This window comes from Podarcis vaucheri (genome assembly GCF_965113315.1).
Source record: "Podarcis vaucheri genome assembly, chromosome: 6".
NCBI classification, from domain to species: Eukaryota; Metazoa; Chordata; class Lepidosauria; order Squamata; family Lacertidae; genus Podarcis; species Podarcis vaucheri.
The window spans coordinates 43,633,073-43,654,715 of NC_138764.1; the positions used below are offsets into that span (position 1 = coordinate 43,633,073).

The 21,643-nt window shown below is 43.3% G+C and overlaps 2 long non-coding RNA genes across 2 annotated transcripts in view; one reads left to right on the forward strand and one right to left on the reverse strand.

Annotated features, from left to right (window-relative positions):
- LOC309534861 overlaps positions 1-5,678 on the forward strand; it is a 37,283-nt gene extending 31,605 nt beyond the window's left edge. Inside the window, exon 5 of the long non-coding RNA XR_014220899.1 lies at positions 5,516-5,678. This is a non-coding gene — a long non-coding RNA (uncharacterized lncRNA). The remainder of the gene's footprint in view (positions 1-5,515) is intronic.
- Positions 5,679-20,501: 14,823 nt separating this feature from the next.
- Positions 20,502-21,499, reverse strand: LOC309535764. Its single transcript, XR_014221396.1, has 2 exons — positions 20,997-21,499; positions 20,502-20,632 (listed from the first exon to the last, which is right to left on the reverse strand). It is a non-coding gene; the product is annotated as an uncharacterized lncRNA (long non-coding RNA).
- Positions 21,500-21,643: the final 144 nt, after the last annotated feature.

Below are 21,643 nucleotides of genomic sequence, written 5' to 3' on the forward strand. Positions count from 1 at the left end.
CAGCCCCATTTAGGATTGCACTGTAAGGTACAACTAATTAAATTGAACAAAGAGATGGAGAAAAACAGTGCCACCAGCCACTCCAGAAGGAGACGCAACTTATCATACACCTTTTAACCTGTATGATATATGTGATTCCAGATGCCTATTTGTCACATTGATACTTTATACCATGATGTGTGTGTTGGGAGGAGCAGGCATCTGAAGGTGACAGGCTCATCTCAGCCTTCCCTTTGAACCCCCCCCCTTTCCAATGTGCTTTGCAGCACTCAGAGGTGGGGGTTCAAATCCCCACTCAGCCATGAAGGTTGCTGGGTGACCTTGGGCCAGTAACAGTCTCTCACTCAGCCTAGCCTACATCACATGGTGGTTGTCTGTCTGGTACAGCCAGGATTTATGTTAGGGGGGCAGGCTTTACGGGGGGGGGGGGACGAACCTCAGTTAGTTAAGTTTTTTTATTGATTTACTTGATGGGGGTGCAGTTGCCTCCCTCCCCCCTGGTTGTGAGGATAAAAAATGAAGAGGAGAACCGTGCATACTACATTGAGCGCCTTAGAAACAAAGGGAGGAAATTAATGTTATAACGGTGGTGGTGGTGGTGGTGGTGGTGGTGGTGGTGGTGGTGGTGGTGATGATGATGATGATGATAATAATAATAATAATAATAATAATAATAATAGTCTTAGAGAGCACACTAGTCAGAATTTCTAGACAAAAACAGAACAGCCATAAGAACTGTGGGCCTCCATCTAGCTACAAATAATCCCAGTGCCGCCTAGTGTTTAAATTAAATAATGACACATTTTGCATATCTCTCATCAGAAATAGTCTCCGGAACTATTTCAGGTTAAGAGATGCTGTTTCAGCCAGGAAGCTCATAGATGTAGGGCTTTTGGCCCTCCTAGTTTGTAACCTTCTTTAATTATAAAACCATAATCTTCTAACTCTCACCATCTTTCTTCTTCTTCTTCTTCTTCTTCTTCTTCTTCTTCTTCTTCTTCTTCTTCGTCTAATTATACCCCACCCATGTGGCTGGGTTTCCCTAACCACTCTGGGCAGCTTACAGCATATACACAGAATGAAATATATATAAATACATAACAAAACATCAGACATTAAAAACATCCCGACAAAAGCTGTTTATCAACCCAGCGAGAAATAGTTCTACATTAAATCATTCTCAGCCTTCTTTAAATTCTTTAAAGCAGGGGTGGACAACCTGAGGTACTAGACTACAATGCCTATCATCCTTGACCACATGCCATGTTGGGTGAGACTGGTAGGAGTTGCAGGTCCAGAACATCGGGGGGGGGGGGGCAAAGGATCCCCATCCCTGCTATAAAGCAAAGAAAAATTACACCTGCAATAGTTATATTCCTAATATCATCAGTCTTATCAATGAACCTCTAACGTGTAGAGATCCACCCCCCACCAGCACCACCCAGATCAATGTAGATTTCATATTTCACTGCATGATTTGCAGAAAAATTCTAACAGTTAAAGCTTATTGGTGTGAAATTCCCAAGAGGAGGCGAAATGGGTGGAAGAAGTTGAATCATCGCAGGTGTTGTTGACAGGAAAGCCTCAAGTCGCTAGAGTGACGCTTTGTATTTTCAAGACAAAAAGAAAGTTCCAGAAGAAAGAAAGTCGAAACCTGAGGGAAATTTCACTTTAATGAAGGCAGCCTTGCCACACTGACAAGAGGAAACAACCTGCTTCAGGCGGTAATGGTGGGAGGAGGCACACTGGAATAGCTGTAGATGAAGGCAGGAGGAATTGAAATCTGAATAGTGCAGGGAAACTTTGTGAAGTGTTGGTTCTGGGGGACTGCTTACGGTAGATTCCACTTCAGGCAGCAAAATACCTTGGGCTGGCACTGCATGTTTTCTGACAAGAGAGGGGAGAGTGCTGTTGTGCTCATGTCCTGCTTTCAGGCTTCCCATAGGCATCTGATTTGTGAGATGCTCAACAAGATGGGCCACTGGTCTGCTCTAGCAGCGTTTTCCCCAAGTTCTCGTGTTTATGTATTAGTATGACATGAGCCATCTTGGAAGAATTAACTCTCAGGGTTCAGCATTCAGTAGAATGCAATGTTCTGGTCAAATTCTCTCAGGGTTCAGCAGGGTTCCCTGGGCCAGTGTGGTGTAGTGGTTAAGAGTGGTAGATTTGTCTCCGCTCCTCCACATGCAGCTGCTGGGTGACCTTGGGCCAGTCACACTTCTCTGAAGTCTCTCAGCCTCACTCACCTCAGAGAGTGTTTGTTGTGGGGGAGGAAGGGAAAGGAGAACGTTAGCCGCTTTGAGACTCCTTCGGGTAGTGATAAAGCGGGATATCAAAATCCAAACTCCATATCAGAACACCAGTCTCTCAGTCTGTCCCCCAAATCATTCTGAAACTTTGGTGCTCGTGTTACAGAATAAGGATGGGACTTAACATCTCTGATTTTCTTCTTCTTCTTGTCCATATGTGTTAGGAAGGGGAAACACTTTTCAAGAATTCTCTTGTATCAAGTATTTTCAATACTTCATCAAACCATTCCTCCATGGAAGGTGTCCGGCTGCATTTCCAGCAATCATGTAATTGAAATTTTGCTGCTGTTGATAAAAGACCAGCAGGGTCCCTTTGTATTATTGGGATTTGTTCTCCTTGTAAGACTGTAACTGCAATCAAAGTAGTCACATGTACTCTATTATACATGTGATGTATGCAGAGTTTATACTTTATATATTGTACAATCTGAGCCCAGTGCCTAATTACTTTCAGGTACGCCCACCATAAATTCTATATGGATTTGTTTCAGGTGGGATATTTGGGAGGGAAGTAGCTGCTACTCAACTTTTTAATGGGTCCGTATATTTATAATGGTGGTTAATTCTGTAAACATGTCTACAGTTGATGACTTTTAAGTTCCATCTTCTTTTCTAGCCCCCTGTTATCATGCCCCAGATAACAGAATGACTTAGCCAGAGCACCATATTTTCAGCCTTTACTAGCCAGTGGCTACCCACCAAGTCTTGATAAATAAATTTGCATTCTCAACTGCCAAGGTCTTGAGCCACCATGAAATCAGTAGAATGCAGTGTTCTGGTCAAATTTCAAAGGAGCCATTCCATTGTCTGGCACAATGTGTCCTACTTTTCACTGCACCATAAAGCCTCTAATCTACATGCCTACTTATTTCCTCTTCCTCACCATCCCATGCTGATGAGACTGATGTCAAACTTGGTCATGTGCCAGGCTTTTTTCATCCGGAACTCACCGGAACCCAGTTCCAGCACCTGTCAGGTGGGCGCCATTGCCATTACTGTATAAGAGAATGAGGGAGGTGTTCATGGTGAACGCGCCTCTTTTTCTAGAAAAATGTGAATAGTTCTGCTATCCTCTGAAGTAACCACTATTATAAATACATCTGGCAATCTTGAAGAGAAAAGAAAGCATCTTAGATCTGCAAAACTATAAAAATTAGAAGATGGAAAGAACACACACACACACATTCTGGGATGGAGTCTGAAGCACAATCAAGCAAATAACAGAAGCAAATTTAAAAAATGCATTCGTAACTTCAATGAGACATTACAGGCAGCAGTTGAAAGTAGCTCTTTAAAAAGCTGACGTATTGGAAATTTAACAATGAGATGGGACGGATGCTTAACACGTGGGGGATTCTGAACATGCTAAAATTAACTTGTGAATCCAAGGGCTTAGAAAAATGTAAAGCTTTGAACAGAAATGGGAATGTTTTACTCAGAATAAGAGAGATTCTGAGGTAATTTGGCTGTCTCCTCTGAAGTTCTAATGGACCCCTGTGCTTATTGTGTTGCACATAGCCCTTTAAAGAAAAGGGGCAGGGCAGAAATGGTCAAATGATTACAGTGGGTCACAGGCCATATAAGGGGTGAGAGCTGGCCTGAGAACTGAGAGAGACATACCCAGGCTAAAAGGTTTGCTGGACCTTGCCTGAGAGCTGAGCCTGGGCTGGCAGATTGAGTTTTGTGGACATGGATCCGGGTTCAAAGCTAGCATTTTGCTGCCTGGCCTTGGTCAAACTGCTCTCTCTCTCTCCTTTTTCAAAATGGTAGTAACAGTCACACAGGCTTGTTGCGAGTGCGACACAGTAAAGTCTGTGAAATGCTTGGCACATCATGAAGGTTATAGAAATGATAAGATCCACCCACCATGCTCTTGCAGCCTTATCTGCAGCACGCAGGGCTGATACTGCCTGGCAGGGCGGGGGCTGCTCCAGGGTGGAGATGTCAGATGCATGTGCAATGTCTCAGTCCAGTGACAGACATCAGGCGCAGCCTTGGAGGAGTTGTTTGCTTTGCAAGATTTTGGAGGGACTGCAGAACAACCATTGAAGGAAACGATGTGTGGACAGTCAAGTCCACACATATAAATCTGCCACTAACACGCTATCGTTGTATGCGCAACAACTACCCCCCAAAATAAAATAAAAATGGCAGTCTCTCTGCTTCCCACCCTGTTGCTCCTTTGCTGAGTTTCCTTGCCTTGGCACCTTGGGAAATTGAGTTTAAAGGTGCCTGCAGTTGTGCTGGTGGTATTATTCTTATTCCATTTGCATCCAGTGGGTGTGCATATGTGATAATTACTGGAATCCCACCACATGTTGCAGGAAGAAAAGTTACCCTCTCCTCCTTCCCTGCTGCAGCCTGGAGGAAAAAACCCTCAGGAGGGGGCCCCTCTGTGCTGTATATTCTGGGGTTCATGTACAGAGTGAGCTTAAGGCTTTCTGCTGTATTTTATCAGCCTATCTACCCATGTTCCACTTTGAATCTCTCACTCACTCACTCACTCACATGCACACACTTTACAGGGATTTGGTGGCAACCTCTGTTTTGCATACATGATGTTCTGCTGCCATGGCTGGTTTTTGCTTTCCATCTTGTCAGATCATTTGGCTGCTGTCCTGCAGATGGGCAGCTGCCAGCTCTGCTAATAAAGAAAAAGGAAAAGCTGGCAACCATGCAAAAATATTACTGGTTTGACTTGATTTTCTTTTTAACATAATGCTTGGCTAATTGCTTCATACCTTTTTAAGTGTTCCATGACTCAGAGATATTAAGCGCTTGCTTCGCAAAGCCGAAAAGGGGTCTGCTGTGCAGAGCATTCAACATTTTTACTCTAAATGCAAAAGTCCCTAGGGGGCCAAATGGCAGCACCATTCTTCTGTAGGTATAATCAAGTGTTTGAATCCCCCTGTTTCAATAGCCTGCCTTATGAGAGTCACTGCCTCTTTTCATGAGCGTTGCATTGTTTTGTTCTTTTCCCCGAAAGCAAATAATAAAGACGAGAAGCATATCTCAAAAGTTTTCAGTGGAAAAAAATAATGTCAAAGGAAAGGAATGTGGATAATTTGAAAGGAAAGAAAGAGATAAATTAACCAATAAAATACAGTACAATATAGTCTCATTAATAATTTTTACATGTATTAATTGTATCACTTATGTACTTATATACTCTATTGCATACTCCATTGTACTGCTTTACGTTCTAGAATTGGAAGTCCTATGAAGAGGCCTGCTGGGATCAGTCCTAAAGCCCCCCTCATCCAGTGTTTAGCTTCCCACAGTGGTTGGCCAGATGTTTCACAGAAGGAGGCTGCTAGGAGGGCCTGAAGGCAAGGACCCTGCTAGGTACTTTGTCTCTTTCCTGCGCCCGCACACCCTTACCTCCATCTCCTTTAGGGTGGTCATGTTTCATACTTCACAGAGAATAATAATCCACTTTTTGAAGGGCTGTCAGCGGAAACGCCTCTCTTTGAAGGTGTCCTCTACCAGAAGGGCTATCCAGTCCCAAGCTCAGATTAAAGAAAAGGACTCTCAGAAGGGGAAATGGGGTCTGGAACCCACCTGTCAGCAGCCAGCATTTGGACAGTAGACAGAGCAAGCACACAGGTCACTGTCTTCCCCAATAGGGCGAGATGTATTTCTATGCAAATGATAGCAATTGCAGTCGTACCTTGGATCCCAAATGCCTTGTGAGTCGAACGTTTTGGCTCCCGAACGCTGCAAACCCAGACGTGAGTATTCTGGTTTGTGAATGTTATTTAGAACCTGAAGGTCCGATGCAACTTCCAATTGGCTGCAGGAGCTTCTTGCAGCCAATTGGAAGCTGTGCCTTCGTTTCCAAACATTTTGGAAGTTGAACAGCCTTCTGGGACAGATTCTGTTTGACTTCCGAGGTATGACTGTATTTCTAAATTTGTATCCGTGCATATAAATAAGCTTATGCAATTGCATGCAGGTCTGTGTCTTATCCTTTTTGTGATGGTGCATGTATGGGATCCTAATCTCCTTTTTACACACACACACCCCACATCCAGCTACTACACAAATCTCTGGGAAAATTAAGATGCTCCCTGTCTTAAGACAATAGCCCTTTCCTGCTATTCCTCTCCAGCAACTGATCTTCAGTTGGTCTGCTGCCCCTTAGCATGTGTGGGGCATTGTGGAGCAAAATTGGAGAAAGAAAGTCCGCCCTCCAATAGTGTGACCAAGAGATCAAATGGAGAGTTTTCTCTTAAATCATGTACAATGCAGATGGCAAAGCACAGGATGTGGCCACCAGTTTCTCTTATAGTACATTGCCGTGGTGCCACAAGGATGGCTCCAAGGGAATCATTTTTTGGTTTGTTTGTTTTTTTCCTGCAGAAGTAACCTGGTGATCTAGTTGGACAGGTGTTTTTAGTTGGGAAGGAAAGCATGTAATTTGCTGTTCAGCCAAACACAGCAAGTCTTGCCTGTGACTCAACAGCATCATTTGTGTCTAATCATGTATGGAATCGTTTTCTTTTCAGGCAAAAGTTCTCTAGTTTTGTATAATTTGGGGGCTCAGTTAGCCACGTGGCAAACGACTCCCCACTCTCCATTTAAATCTGGATTTCCCCTAAACCTTGCTGAGATTATTTTGTTTCCTTGGTTTTAGAAGGCGGGGTAATTTGATCTCTCTCACAAATCCACATGGGTTGTAATTCAGGTAGTGCAGTAATGGTTGAAATCTTCCTATACTTTAAAGAAATATCAGCTGCACTGTCCCCATGTGGTAATACAGGCTATTATCTGCAAAAGTTCATGCTGCAATGATTTAGCTAGTTTTGATACCACGGGACATTCTTCTTTAACCAGACTCAGAATGTAACATCATTGTTTATAGTTCAATTTCGGTTTCAAGATTCTCACTGAATGGACAGATACAAAAGAGGCCAGGGTTCCTTCATCGTCAGTCATGGTTTAGAAGAGGGAATTTAAAGTGCAGCAGCTATGGCCTCTTTTGTATCTGACCACCCTAGTTCCACTTGGAAAGAGCCAGTGTGGTGTAGTGGTTAAAGTGTCAGACTAGGACCTGGGAGACCAGAGTTCAATCCCCACTCAGCCCTGAAGCTCACTGGGTAACTTTGGGCCAGTCACTGTCTCTCAGAGTAACCCACCTCCCAGGGTTGTTGTGAGGACAAAATGGGGAGAGGGAGAGCAACGGATGCCACTTTGAGCTCCTTGAAGAATGGGGAGGTATAATAATAAATAAATGCTGCTTTATGTCCATTAAAATTGCTCTTGCTATAGGTGTGTGTGTATGCAGCACACTAAGGTCAGAAGGAAATAATTATTCCAGGAGAGTAGATGTATTGGTCTGCATCAAGACAGGTGTCGTTGGAGCGTAACATCATGTGGGCTGTCCAAATTAAACGGGAACTCAAATTGCTGCCAACACACAGTAAACTCCGGTATGGACAAGCGATGGTATAGCACAAGAATGCAACTATTTGGGTCACCAAGCCCCCAATCCCTCATTTTGTAATCCTAACCCTACTTACCTGGGAGTAAGCCCCAATAGGACTTATTGTTGACTATACATGGTTTGCACTGTTAGTCTGTAAAATAGGGTGGTGTATAACTCAAACTAAAGTAAAACAAACACTGTTGTTCCTGGCAAAGGCATTGGAAGCAACAGCATTTAGGGTGCAATTATATACACACATATTTGGGAGTGGTGCTTACTTCTGCGTAAACATTCATAGGATTTCAACATTGGGGGTATACAACAGAGGCTTCCTTGCCTTGACTGCTGCTTTCAGTTTCCACACAGCACATTTGAAAACCCAACAGTGTCCTCTCCTCCCTGTTAAACGCCCGTGCCTTTGACAATAAGAAAACAAATGCCGCAGCCAGAATATTAGCATGAATACATTGTGTGGAGGCTTAGAAGGAAAGCTGTGCTGCCCACTCTAAAGTGAGTCACAGTTAAACTGCATATGAGGATAACAGTGAAGCTTATTAGTTGTGGCATGCCCTTGTGGAGAGTATCTGAGTTGAAGGGAGGGGAGCAGTGTGAGTAGTGCTCAGCAGAAAAAAGCCAGCTTTGGGCAATTAAATACTTGGGTGTGGTGAGAGAGACAGGTTCGGGAAGAATGGGTGTGACCCCAAAGTGTAGCTGCAGCAGCACGGAGGCACTCCAAAGAACGTACAGGAGAGAGCAATGGCTTTTTAGGCCCAGTTCCCACCAATAGCTGCATGGTGGCCTCAGCATGGTGAGTCAATCAGAATTGTAGAGTTGAGGATTATCTAGTCCAGCTCCCTGCCATGCAGGAATTTGCAGCTGTCCCATACAGGGACTGAACCTGCGACCTCGGTGTTATCAGCACCATGCTCTAACCCAGTGTTTCCCAACCGGTGTTCCGCGGCACACGAGTGTGCCGTGAGACGTTGCCTCGTGTGCCGCGAGATGCCTGGAGGGAGTCGGACGAGTCGGGCGGCGAGAGGCGGGGCGGCGGTGGCGAGGAGAGGCCGCGCCTCCTGCTGCTGCCTGGCGCTCCTCCTCGCAGCCGGCAGCGCTGCCTGGGCGCCTCCGCGCGACTCTGCCTCGCTGGGTTTGGTCTCCCAGCAGAGATGGGTCACACGCGCACCTCCCTCAGCCGGAGCGATGCCCCAAACGAAGGCATGGGACCGGAGGGGAAATCCTCTCCGAGGCGGATTGAGCGCAGCTGAGAGAAGCCTTTCGAGGAGCTGCCGTGTCCCCTGGAAACCCCCTTCCCAGCTCTGCCTGCCTGCCTGCCCAAAGCTTGGAGGTTCCCCGGCAAGGGGGAGGGAAAAAACTTTCACTTTTGTGCGTCCCTCCCGGCGTGACGCTGCGCGCTGACGTCACGGGGCGGGGCTTTAATGGTGGTGTGCCACGAGATTTTTTTTCAGTAAACAGGTGTGCCGTTGCCCAAAAACGTTTGGGAAACACTGCTCTAACCAGCTGAGCTCTCCATGTGTAGCTGCTCATAGTGTGGAGGAGCAATTTTCACAAGAACACCTCTCAGCAATGTGCTAGGGATGGCACGATGGAAATGAGCTGTCTCTGCGGTAAGAGGCTTCAGACCCACTGGATCTCTTGTTGGCAAGGTGCTGCACAGGTCTGGGCCAGTGACACTAAAAGCTCTACTTCATGTTGGTGTCAAGCAAGCCTTGCCAACACAGGAGACAACCAAATGCACTGCTACAAATAATCTCAGTGACTGAGAGTAAGGAAGCGTTTTAGGCAGTCCCTTAGGTACTCTGGACCCAAATTGTCCAGGGGTTCCTAAACTGATTTTGAACCTGGCTCAGTAGTAGATGGTCAACTAGTGCAGCTATTATAACAATGATGTCACATGTTATCGACCTGAAGCTCCCATCAGCAACCTGGCTGTATAACTTTGCGCCAGCTGGAGCTTCCAGACCAGACTCAAGGGCAGCCCCACATAAAGTGCATAGAAAGTCAAATCTTTAGAGGGTTACCATCGCCTATTGGCTAGTAGCTGTGACGTCTCTTGCTATAAGCAGCAACACCACCTTTCCCCATACCTATTCTATCTGGAGAACTTTTTCAAAGTTCAATTTTACCTAGAAAATGCTTAGAGGGTATTTTGAATTATGAAAGAAGACTGTAAGCCCATAATGCCCTTTTATTTTTTACTTTTGCTCACAAACCTGACAAATAATCGGCATATGGCTGATAAAGTTTGCAGGTTCTGCAGAACTAGACATAATCAGAGATGCTGGCTGCAATCCAATGGCATGTGACAAGGCTTATTAGAATATTGCTTTTCTGCAAGTCTAAGCTTAAAAGGTAGATTGCGGTTTAAGAAGGGAGAGCTGCAAAAGAAGAAAGCACCAGATAAACCCCAATGCCTGCAAATAATTATTTGCACATATGTAAGGCACTTTGCTGGATCATAGCCATCACCTTCATGGCCCCCAGGGAATCATTTTGAAGAGTGCCGAGAATCTGTAAGGTTGCTTCCAGGTGACCTGTTTGTTGAGCATCCATCCCAATTTACTTGCAACAATGTTAGACAATAAACGCCTCCATACAACTTTGATGACACTGAGCATTTATAATAATTTGTGCTCATATGCTATTGGGGCAGCTAAGCATTATTATTATTATTATTACTATTATTTTTAATAAATTAAATTTGTATGCTGCCCTATACCCACAGGTCTCAAAGCAGTTCACAAGATAAAATAAAAATATAAAAACACAACATACATAATCGAAACAAAACCAACCCCATTACCCCCACAATTGTGCTTTCAACACCATTTGCACCTCCAAATAATATGAGACCGCTTTGTTTACAATATTTCCCTGCTAAAATCCTGTAACTGTTCACATCACAAATGTTCCACTTTTCTTCTGCTACAGCACAAAAGTTCAGACAGCAATAATGCAGTAACATTGGAGGGTTCTCCTCTTTTTTGTGGTGGTGGGGGAGAGGGTTTGTTGTGCAACAGCACAACCTGAATTTGCTGGTATAATAATAATAAAATAATAATCATTTTATTATTTATACCCTGCCACTCTGGGCTGCTTCCAACCCATAGAAAAACATAATAAAATCTCACGTTCCAGGGTTGCCTTCAGATGTGTTCTAAAAGTCGTAGTGTTATTTACCTCCTTGACATCTGAAGGGAGGGTGTTCCACAGGGAAGGCAGCACTGTGAATAATAATAATAATAATAATAATAATAATAATAATAATAATAATAATATTGTTTATAAATAATATGTATGCATGCAATTGAATCCCACCCCAAAATACTGAAAATCATTATTCTCTTTTAAAAATTCTACTCCCAAGATTATTGGAAACTAAATATTAAATCAGTTTACGTAGTGATGTGTTTTCAATAAGTTCTGAAGCAGCTTGCTAGAAAGATCTAGTGTTCCCTTAAAACTCTAAGGTAATAAGCCAGATATAATTTAGAGCTTAAGTTATCTGAAAGGAAAAAAACATGTATATTATAAAAAGAGAGACAGCAAACAGAAGCATGTCTTATGCTTATATACAAGGGCAAAAGGTTAATCCGTTTCAAGATTGCAACATTTCAAGACTGTAACAAGGGGTTGTCCCCAAGAAATATGCAGGTCGCACCTAGTTACATTTGTATAAATTAGCACTTTTGCAAGAATGGGCAGAGCAGGGGGGGAAAGGAAGAATGTCAATGAAAAGTAACTAGATCATTCCTTTTTTTAAGCACACATTCTTTGAGAAAGGAGGCAAAGTAGCATGAACTGTTGTTACAGTTTGCTGGTGTCAAATGATACTTTAGCAGAAGGACATGAATAAAATGTCTACATTGGCATCATTCAGTAAAATAATGATGCTGCACAGTCTATCAAAGTCTATGATGTTTTGCTGAAGAAAATGGCCCATTTTTTAATATATGCTTCATACTGGCACCATGTAGAAGTGGCTCATAGCTGTCAACATTTCCCTTTTTTAAAGGGAAATTCCCTTATTCCGAATGGGATTCCTCGCAAGAAAATGGAAAAGTTGACAGCTATGAAGCAGCTATAAATTAAAAAAGCATACAAATAGTGTTCATTGATTAAGTTACAGCAAAACAGTGATTATTGCTTTTTTTTTTTTTAGTTGTCCAGGGACATTTTATACATTATGTTTGCTGCCAAGCAGCAAATGAGGAGCCCCAGCCATTACATTAAAATAGAAAAGCTCGTAGGCGTTTCTTGATTTGCAGATGAAATGATATGAAAAGCTTCATCTGATGGATTTCTGCCTGTCACAGTGGTACTCAGAGCACAGAATCCTTCTAGGAAAAAATTGCAACCATATCCTAAAAGCAGGCTAAACATATGGTTAAAAGTTTGGAGGGGGGGTAGGCTGTGTGCCTGAGGCTGCTTCTAATTCCTGGATCCAACACAGATTCAACTCCTGGAATAGCCAGGCTAGCTTCCTGGTAAGATAATGGTCCTCTAAGTATAGGCCATTAAGGCAACAAAGGAAGTGCCTCTGTGCCAGATAACAAATGAGTGGGTAGATAGGCTGGGCAGACAGGAAACAGAACAATGCCTGATTTTTGCTGGAATCAAAGACTGTGGATATGGAAGAAGTGAGACCCTCTTGGGGTGTTAATCTGTGAACCCCTCCATTGTAGGCTCAGGTTGTAGATATATGTGTGTGTAAATAAACCGTATATCCTAAAGACATCACAGTCTCTGCTGTCCCTCATTCCAAAGGAAACATGAACCCTGAGTAAATCCCTGGAACCCCTGGGATCTTCTGCCACTTGGAGACTGGGATGGTGTGCAATAATATACATTGAAATAAGTGGAATTTCAGTTGAGTTGGGGGATAAGTTTGATTCAGTTCACATTTAAAGGCGAACCTACCTAATTCACACTGTGTAAAACTGGAGCCAAAACACAGCTACCTTTCAAAATTCAGAGTCATGTGAATTTCAAAGTGCAATTCTCCAACCAATAAACGTGTGCAAAAAAGCATATAGCTGGAGAAATTGTATTAGTGAAAATAACACACAAAAATGCATTATATTAGGGGAAATCGCTTTCAAAAAGGAGCGTGTGTATATCAGGAAAAAATTGCAGCAAATTGCTGATATGTGGAAATGTAGGGAACTAAACTTCTGATTGGAAAAAATGAGAAAATGAAACAGAACAATCTGTGCATCCTTAGTCCTAACCACACTAGAAACCCCAAATCCTGTTTAATTTGGTGAGATTTTGATCCAGCTGTCAGTCTGTTTAGGATTAGGATTCTCAGATGAACTTCCTGCAGCGGTAAAATTTTCAGTGTAACTGAGCATGCCCACTTTAAACCATAAGAATGTATGAGGGAGTTCTGCTAAAGCACTTAATGGAAGAAGCAGGTGATGATGTTTCAGACACAGCTGGAAAGGTAATGGGGAGTGTCTCTGCCTGCTCATATCTTTCATTTACTTAAGTTGTTTTGCTTGTCCCTCTAATAGAGGAGTAAGTAACATGACCTGCTCTACGGGTTCTTTTAAGAGAAAGGAGTAAAGTCAATTAAACTGTCATTTTATACCCACTTACCAGGAAGAAGCCCTACTGGACTCAGTAGGTCTTACCTCTGAGTTAGACATACATGAGATTGCATTGCTAGAGACCTGATGCATTGTTGTGACTTTGTATAACATATATATGCTTATAGAAGCTGAATAGGATTCAGCAAAGCCTTTGCTTGGTAATGCTAAGAGGAAGAGAAGTGTATGTTGAAAGTGGAAGAAATGGCACTGACCATTGAATTTTGCTGAAAGTGGTGCTACAGTTTGCTTTGTAGGGGTTTTACCTAGTACTTGCAGAAGTACTCTTTCTGTTCCTTCTCTGTGTTGACCAAGGAAGACATGCCTAAGCAAGCCCCAAGATTAGAGCACATGTTTGAAGTTATAAAGGTAAAAGATAAAGGACCCCTGGACAGTTAAGTCCAGTCAAAGGCGACTATGGGGTGTGGCTCTCATCTTGCTTCAGGCGGAGGAAGCCACAGATAGTTTTCCAGGTCATGTGGCCAGCGTGGCTAAACCACATCTGGCACAATGGAACACCAAGACAGAAGCCAGAGTGCACGGGAATGTCGTTTACCTTTCTGCCACAGTGGTACCGATTTATCTACTTGCACTAGCTAGTATGCTTTTGAATTTTCTACCCAAGAATATTCTGACTGTGATCTCCTTGCTGCTGCTTGGCTAAATGCATGAATCTGACCCTTGGAACGTTTTGTAAGTACAGCTTTTTAAACTTACTTAACAGTGTGTGGTCTGTTCACTGCAAGAGAGATAGAAAGAGAGGAGCACCGTTTGCAAGTGGACTAAACAGGATTAAAGCATCTAACAACTTATATTCCTACCACTTTACTGATGCTTGACTTTTGTGAGTTTAAACTCTGCTACTTAGGACTGTCTCCTACTGGAGAGTGAATTTAGCCCTGCATTTTGAATCCAGGCACCCAGCTGATTCTTTTGTTACTTACCCCACACACGAGTCACAGGGATTCTGATTTCCTCCCATAGCTACTATTAGTAGATGAAAGCCCTTTACAGCTTGGAACTAGTGTACTTGCTAGATTGCTTTACCTCATATATGACGACTTGACTGATTTGGTCGGCAGAACTGCCATTTTTTCCAGTTGCCACATAATACTCATTCCACATTGGTAAGAAGTTGATCCTTCAGTGTGGTAGCATCTGAACTTTGGACTCCCTGCCTGTGGGCATCAGGCAGGCACCTTCCCTGTACTCTTTTTGCCTCCTGCTAAAATCATTTTTGTTTAGGCAAACCTATTCAGACATATCAAATGTTGACAGGTATTTTAATTTGGTTTTTAGCTTATTCCCCCCCCCTTTAAAAAAAAAATCCAAAGGTTTAAAATAGTTTTTAGCTTTTTAAATGGATGATGCGGGTTTTTGTCGGTCTTTTTGTAGACTGTTCTGAGGTTTTACTACAATAATGCAGTAAATAAGTAAAATAAAATAACAAATTCACTACTATTGTGCCAAGAACATGTTGCCAAATTCACGTGCAATAAAACTCCTGCCTAGAGAGGCCCTGGGTCTCCAGGATCAGTTTGTTGCATTGGCTGCTGCCTGCTTGGTGCTGCTTTAATAAGGAGTCTGACAACAGCTGTTGGCTCCCTGCTTGAAAATAGCACAGGCAGCACAGTGTGTCACAAAGCACTGGGCTCCACTTTTGGTAAAGGAGTGCAGGGTCAGTTCCTTAGGTAGGTTATGGATGTCTGTGTGAGCCAAGTTATGCTGCTTTCATTCTGTAGCCATAAATAGCTCCAGCTTCTTGTTTCTGTAGCTGCTGGAAGTGCTGGCTTTACTCCAGGGCTAAATAGTGACTAATAGAATAAGCTTCTTCTGCAGAAGCTCAGTGCTTCAGAAATTGATTGAATTCTTAGAAATCGTCAATCTCCAGCTTGTATGAAAATGACTTATTTAAATTTGTTAATGCTTCTGGGTGCACAGCTAATTTGAAGAATGAGGCGCTGGTTTTCAAACCCACCCACCCTAGTGAACACTGTTCAAAAACAAATGTTACAGGTAGCCAAAGCTTCAGAATTCTGAGAATGCCTGGAAAGTAACAAGGAATAAACTGCAAATGTAATATACTTTATGATATATATATAAAAAATGACCAGATTCTTACTCAGCTTTATTGCATCAGAGCAACATCTGCATATGTCTTCCCTTTAGTCCTAGGCTTTTCAATCTGCTTTGTACTTTTGCTGTATGTTCTATGTATTTGATTTTATGTTTTATTTGTATGTTTTGTGACATTCTGGAATCCTCTCAATGGATGGCAATTATTACTTTTTTAACACTAAAGGACGATGTTAACACAGAAATAATAATGGCATGTTATTCAGATACAAGTTAACACTTCATAGTGAAAATATACAAGAGAGTTCAAAGAAAGCAATGCAATTGCCCTCAAGATAGATAATTGTTAGCAATGGAGTCTTGAGGAAACTTGGCTCAATTTTCCATGCGCTTTCCTAAATTGTTTCCTTTGATGGACAACAATTTTTTTAAAAAGGTGATTGGAGTGACGCAATCCATGACTTGACATATGTAGTATGCAGTGAGTTGCTCCAGATGGACAGACAGTGACAGCTGTTCAAAGGAGGTTCTTGAGTAACCAGCTAGAGAGAATGAAGGAAGGCTTGTGGAGAAGAAAAAACTGGGATCATGAGGGATGATCTCCACCAGGTATACAGTACTTAGAGGGTGGTATTTTGGAAGCCTTGCTTTCTATCACGTGGGTACTAATTTCTTTTGCCCTGCTGTTGCCTTTGATCAAACAAGATTCGAGGAGTTTAAAGTGGCAGGAAAGAGTTGTAAAACTAATTTTGACCAAGGATTACAGGGAGATGAGGATGTGTGCCATAGGCAATGAATATCCTATCTCAGTGTTGAAAGCAGTTCCATGAATGCATGCAATGAAACGTCTTTTTTAAAAAACCACAACCCTACTCTTTAGCCTGTGGCTAATTCAAGCATTTAGGCAAGACTACTCAATGATGCAGGACGCGGGTGGCGCTGTGGGTTAAACCACAGAGCCTAGGACTTGCCGATCAGAAGATCGGTGGTTCGAATCCCAGCAACGGGGTGAGCTCTTGTTGCTCAGTCCCTGCTCCTGCCAACCTAGCAGTTTGAAAGCACATCAAAGTGCAAGTAGATAAATAGGTACCGCTCCAGTGGGAAGGTAAACGGCGTTTCCGTGCACTGCTCTGGTTTGCCAGAAGCGGCTTAGTCATGCTGGCCACATGACCCGGAAGCTGTACGCCGGCTCCCTTGGCCAATAAAGCAAGATGAGCGCCGCAACCCCAGAGTCGATAATGACTGGACCTAATGGTGAGGGGTCCCTTTACCTTTACCTTACTCAATGATGCATTGCCTTTTCACATGCAAGGAGAACTTTCAATAAAGTAGGTTTTACTGGTGTTGGCGCCCCCTCCCCCCATACAAGTAATCCATGCACATAATTCAAAGATGGAGATAAATGCAAGTACAGTCTATGGCAAGCTTCGGCAAGCTGGTGCCCTCTGGTTGATTTGGACTACAATTCCCATCAACCTCAGCTGTGCTAGCTGGGACTGAGAGTTGTAGTCTAAAAAACCAAGAGGACACTAGGCTGGGAAAGACTATGGAGAACTGTACCATGTTTTCAGTTAACTTTCTGAGCAACAACTCCAATACGTTGAATTCCCACTATTTCCTGCCTCTTCCTCCTTTCCTGTTCTCTTAATTCCTCCCACACTATCCAGACATCTTGCCTTTAAACATTTTATTTACTTTGGCCTGATGGCTGTAATTCAGGAATCATTTGTAGAGCTGATTAGTAAATTAAGAGTGTGGGTTGGGTTGGCTCTTACACAGATCTTGGATTGTAGTATTAAGCAAGCAGTCATATGCTTGCTTTACCATGTGCCCAACTTACAACTTGACATGCAATGATACCGCATAGCAGTTGCATGACGACTTTACATTTTCAGAGTTCTACATGGAGCCATTCATCTTGCTTGCTCACCACACCAATTCAAGTCAGCCCTGAATGTGAGTTGCAGGCTTCAGAATGTTCCATCTTTCCGTTGATGGACTTTGGCTCTGAAGAGTGAATACCATTATGCAGAGTAAGCCAAAATACTTGGTGTGTGTGGATTGCTATTGGACTCAGTCACTCAACAATACCTCAGGGCTCAAAGAAATGGACTGAAAATGCAGAACTTTCTAGATAAATTTATTACAGTGCTTAAGAGTCCTATCCAATAAATGTCTATTCAGAAATATGCCCCAGAGCAAACAAGTACCAGGGTACAGTTTAGGTGGCTAAAGTGGGGAAAGTTACAAAATGAAATCTTAAATTTAAGTGATGCTAATATGGTTGCTTTCCTTGACTGCAGCAATTTAAGCCAAAGGCCAGTGACGGGTAACCAAAACTAAGCATTCTTTATTTCTTTTCCCCTTTCCTTTCCAGTTTGGAGAGAATTAGATTTAAGAATAAAGTCTTGCTTTGTTCCATTAGTTGCTTTCTAAATTTCAGATCACATTGGTTTAGGTCACAAGACTGGGAAATGTGTGTCCATTGCGTCTGGATTGTGTGCTTGTGTGTGTTTTACAAAGAAAGCGACAGATACCATTATACAAAACAAGGGAGTGGCATTTTATGCGATTATTAGTTCTCCCCCTGCTTATGAGCTGAAGATATACCTGCAAAACTTACAAATGTGCACCCGGCTTTGCATACGTCTCTGGAATTCCTTTTAAAAAACATGTACGTTATAATATCTAATTATACACATAAATAATTGGAACCAACATCTCTAGCTCTGCTCTTTACAGCTTGTCAGACAAGGCTAAAAAAACTGAGAAAACTCGATCTGAATTACTCCTATGAAATGGAAAGGAGGATTTTGCAAGAGTTTCCTGTCAGATTCCTCTCTCTGACCAAGCTCTGCTTTAGGTATGAATGGAGAAAACATTTTGTTGCATCGCTACAAACATGCCTATTGTTTAGCCTTTGCTTACATTTAGGGTGCATGATTAATCCCATAATAGCAACCACACTTCTCTGACTGCCATACCTGTAATTATGCACCTGCTTGCCTTCATTATATTTTTTGAAAGTGAACACCAAAAAAATTATGTGAACCTGCTCTTAAAATTTATTTTTTGAAGAGTGGCTACTAATTTTTTTTCTACAGCTGAGGGTTTTTGCACGAGAGCATCAACTTAGAATCTCGTTTTTATTATGTATTTTGTTTCTTGTATTGTAATTTTATGTTGAGAACCGCCCTGAGATTTATGAATGTAGAGCAGTATACAAATTTAATAAATAAAGAAATAAAGAAGTGAATGTTTCTTGTTACCCCGCTCCTGCCTACAGCCCTCTGTACCACTCAAAAAGCTCTCCTGATGTCAAGTGAGGGGGGGGGGCTACTGAGGAAGAGGAAGATTTGCCTAAAATTGAAAAGACTTTTGCCCAACTGTGAGCAATCTCCTCCTCCTCCTCACCCCGTGGTTCATCTTACATTGTTCAGGAGAGCTGCCCAACCTCTAAAGAAACTTTTTCTTAGGGTTGGCCCTACCATTAAGCAGAGTGAGGCAGTTGCATCAGGGGCAGGGATAGTGGCAGTGGCTGCCCAGCCATTCCTTCTACCCCCCCCCCAGTCTTTCCCTTCTTCTGTAGGACAGAGCTGTGTGTGCCCTATATCCTGCCTTGTACCCCGTAAATGCAGAGGGTGCTAATCATCCAGTTGGTGTCTTTTAAAAAAACAACGATAATATATTTTATAGATTTTTTTTGAACTTCAATAGAAGTACAAATAATACTTCCTCCCACCCTCCTCTCCCAAAGTGCCAGTTGATTTCCGTAGGTGGAATGAGGATAGCATCTTGTCTTATGCTTAGGGCAAGAAAATGTCCTTGGTCAGGTCTGTCTTTTTGACTGGTAGAAATTACTACGGGGGATAAGAAGTGATGAGGACATTTTCTCTCTTTGAATGGCCTTAAGTTATCGTAATTTATCTGAGAGTACAGGGCAGTAGCTTTAGTCCTTATGCTTATCTGTAAATAAAATGGAAGCAACCCCAAATATGAAAACAGTGTTGGGCTTTCCCAAGCCCCCACCATCACTAACAAAAAAATATTATGAAATTGGTAGAGAAATAAATGTTTAACAAAGCTGTTCCCATTGCTACTGGGCACCCATACTTAAGGTAACAAAGGTTCCAGGCAAGTCTCCCTGGAGAGAGCATTCCACAAATGGGGAGCCACCACAGAGAAGGCCCGCTCTCATTGCCCCTCTCTGGACATCTTGTGGAGGCAGCCCATAAAGAAGGGCCTCAGATTACGATCGCAGGGTCTGGGACAGTCAGCTATTGCCAAGGTTAAGGTGACCTCAAGGTAAAGCTGCAGCCAACATATTTAGTGCCACCTAATACGTGGGATGCGGGTGGTGCTGTGGTGTAAACCACTGAGCCTTGGGCTTGCCGATTGGAAGGTCGGCGGTTCGAATCCCCGCGATGGGGTGAGCTCCCATTGTTCAGTCCCAGCTCCTGCCAACCTAGCAGTTTGAAAGCACATCCAAGTGCAAGTAGATAAATAGGTACTGCTCTGGAGGGAAGGTAAACGGCGTTTCCGTGTGCTGCTCTGGTTTCGCCAGAAGCGGCTTAGTCATGCTGGCCACATGACCCAGAAAAACTGTCTGCGGACAAAGGTCGGCTCCCTTAGCCAGTAAAGCAAGATAAGCGCCGCAACTCCAGAGTCGCTTGTGACTGGACATAACTGTCAGGGGTCCTTACTTTTACCTTTTTAAACACGTACACGTGGCTTCCCATTCCTCCTTTCCTAATGTGGGAAGATCATGTGGAACAAAACTTTAATAATTAGTTCATTATATATCTAGATGAATCTGTCATGATACAGCAACCTTCTTTTGCCATGGTCAATTTGTTGCTTCCACAAATACTTGATGTGCATGATCTCTAATAGAAGGGCAGCATTGTTTAAGAGACAGTGATTGTATGCAGCTTTGGGGGCTGATGAGGGTGGATACAAATGCTCTAAAGAAACAAATAATTTGTTTGCCCAATGGGATAGTGAGGCTAACCTCGTCTGCCTTTTTCTTTCATGCTTATGGGTGACCTGATTATGTGTAAACGTGGAATCAAAGCATGGTTGTTAATTCTAGAACAGTTTAATACTGATTTCAGATCCTGTGACAAGCATCATGTTGAATACAGAAGAGACCACAATTTTACTACCATTTTTTTTTAGTTCGTAGCTTGATTTTCTTTCTTTCCAGGAACCTGAAGGCTGTCATTTGTAGTTAAAGGTAAAGGGACCCCTGACCATTAGGTCCAGTCGTGACAGACTCTGGGGTTGCGGTGCTCATCTCGCTTTATTGGCCGAGGGAGCCGGCGTACAGCTTCCCGGTCATGTGGCCAGCATGACTAAGCCGCTTCTGGAGAAACAGAGCAGCGCACGAAAATGCCGTTTACCTTCCCGCCGGAGCGGTACCTATTTATCTACTTGCACTTTGACGTGCTTTTGAACTGCTAGGTGGGCAGAAGCAGGGACCGAGCAACGGGAGCTCACCCCATTGCGGGGATTTGAACCACCGACCTTCTGATCGGCAAGTCCTAGGCTCTGTGGTTTAACCCACAGCACCACCCGTGTCCCTGTAATTTGTAGTTGCAATCCTATTAATGCATATTTGGAAGTAAGATTTTATAGGATTGCAGCCCTGATCGAATTCTGCACAGAAACTAGCAAGAGAAACTGGCAATCTGCACACTGCCTTCTTCACTTGCACACTTACTGTACTGCATGCACATTACAGCGGACGGTATCTATACCTATATCTGTATGGGTGTTACATATATCCACAAAAACAAAATAGCTGAAGCTATCAAAAAATAATCCCCCCTCACTAGTCTTTTGAGTTAGCAGAAAAGAGCCTTATTGACCTTTCAGGTTTTCAGCCTGATTTGTAGAGAAGAGCACCCCACATTTTGCTTTTTGTTTAAAAACACTGTCGCTTCCTTCTAAGAAAGGGGGGAACTGCCTGCCGCTCTCTTTCCCGCTCCCCTCCCAAGAGGATAGTCTGAGGCTGGGGGAGGCGGGAACGCATTGGGATGTTCGCCTCTGCCTCCTTGTCTCTCGTTGCCGCGGTGCCTGCCGGGAATTGTGGTCCCGCTCCTCGAGGCGTGCCGATTACTCCAGCAGTCGGAGGGCCAGGCCTCCGCTTCCCGAGACCCTTTGCGGGCGCCCGCGGCCTCCTGCCGCCTGTTTCCCGGATGTCGCTCTCGCCGGAAGAG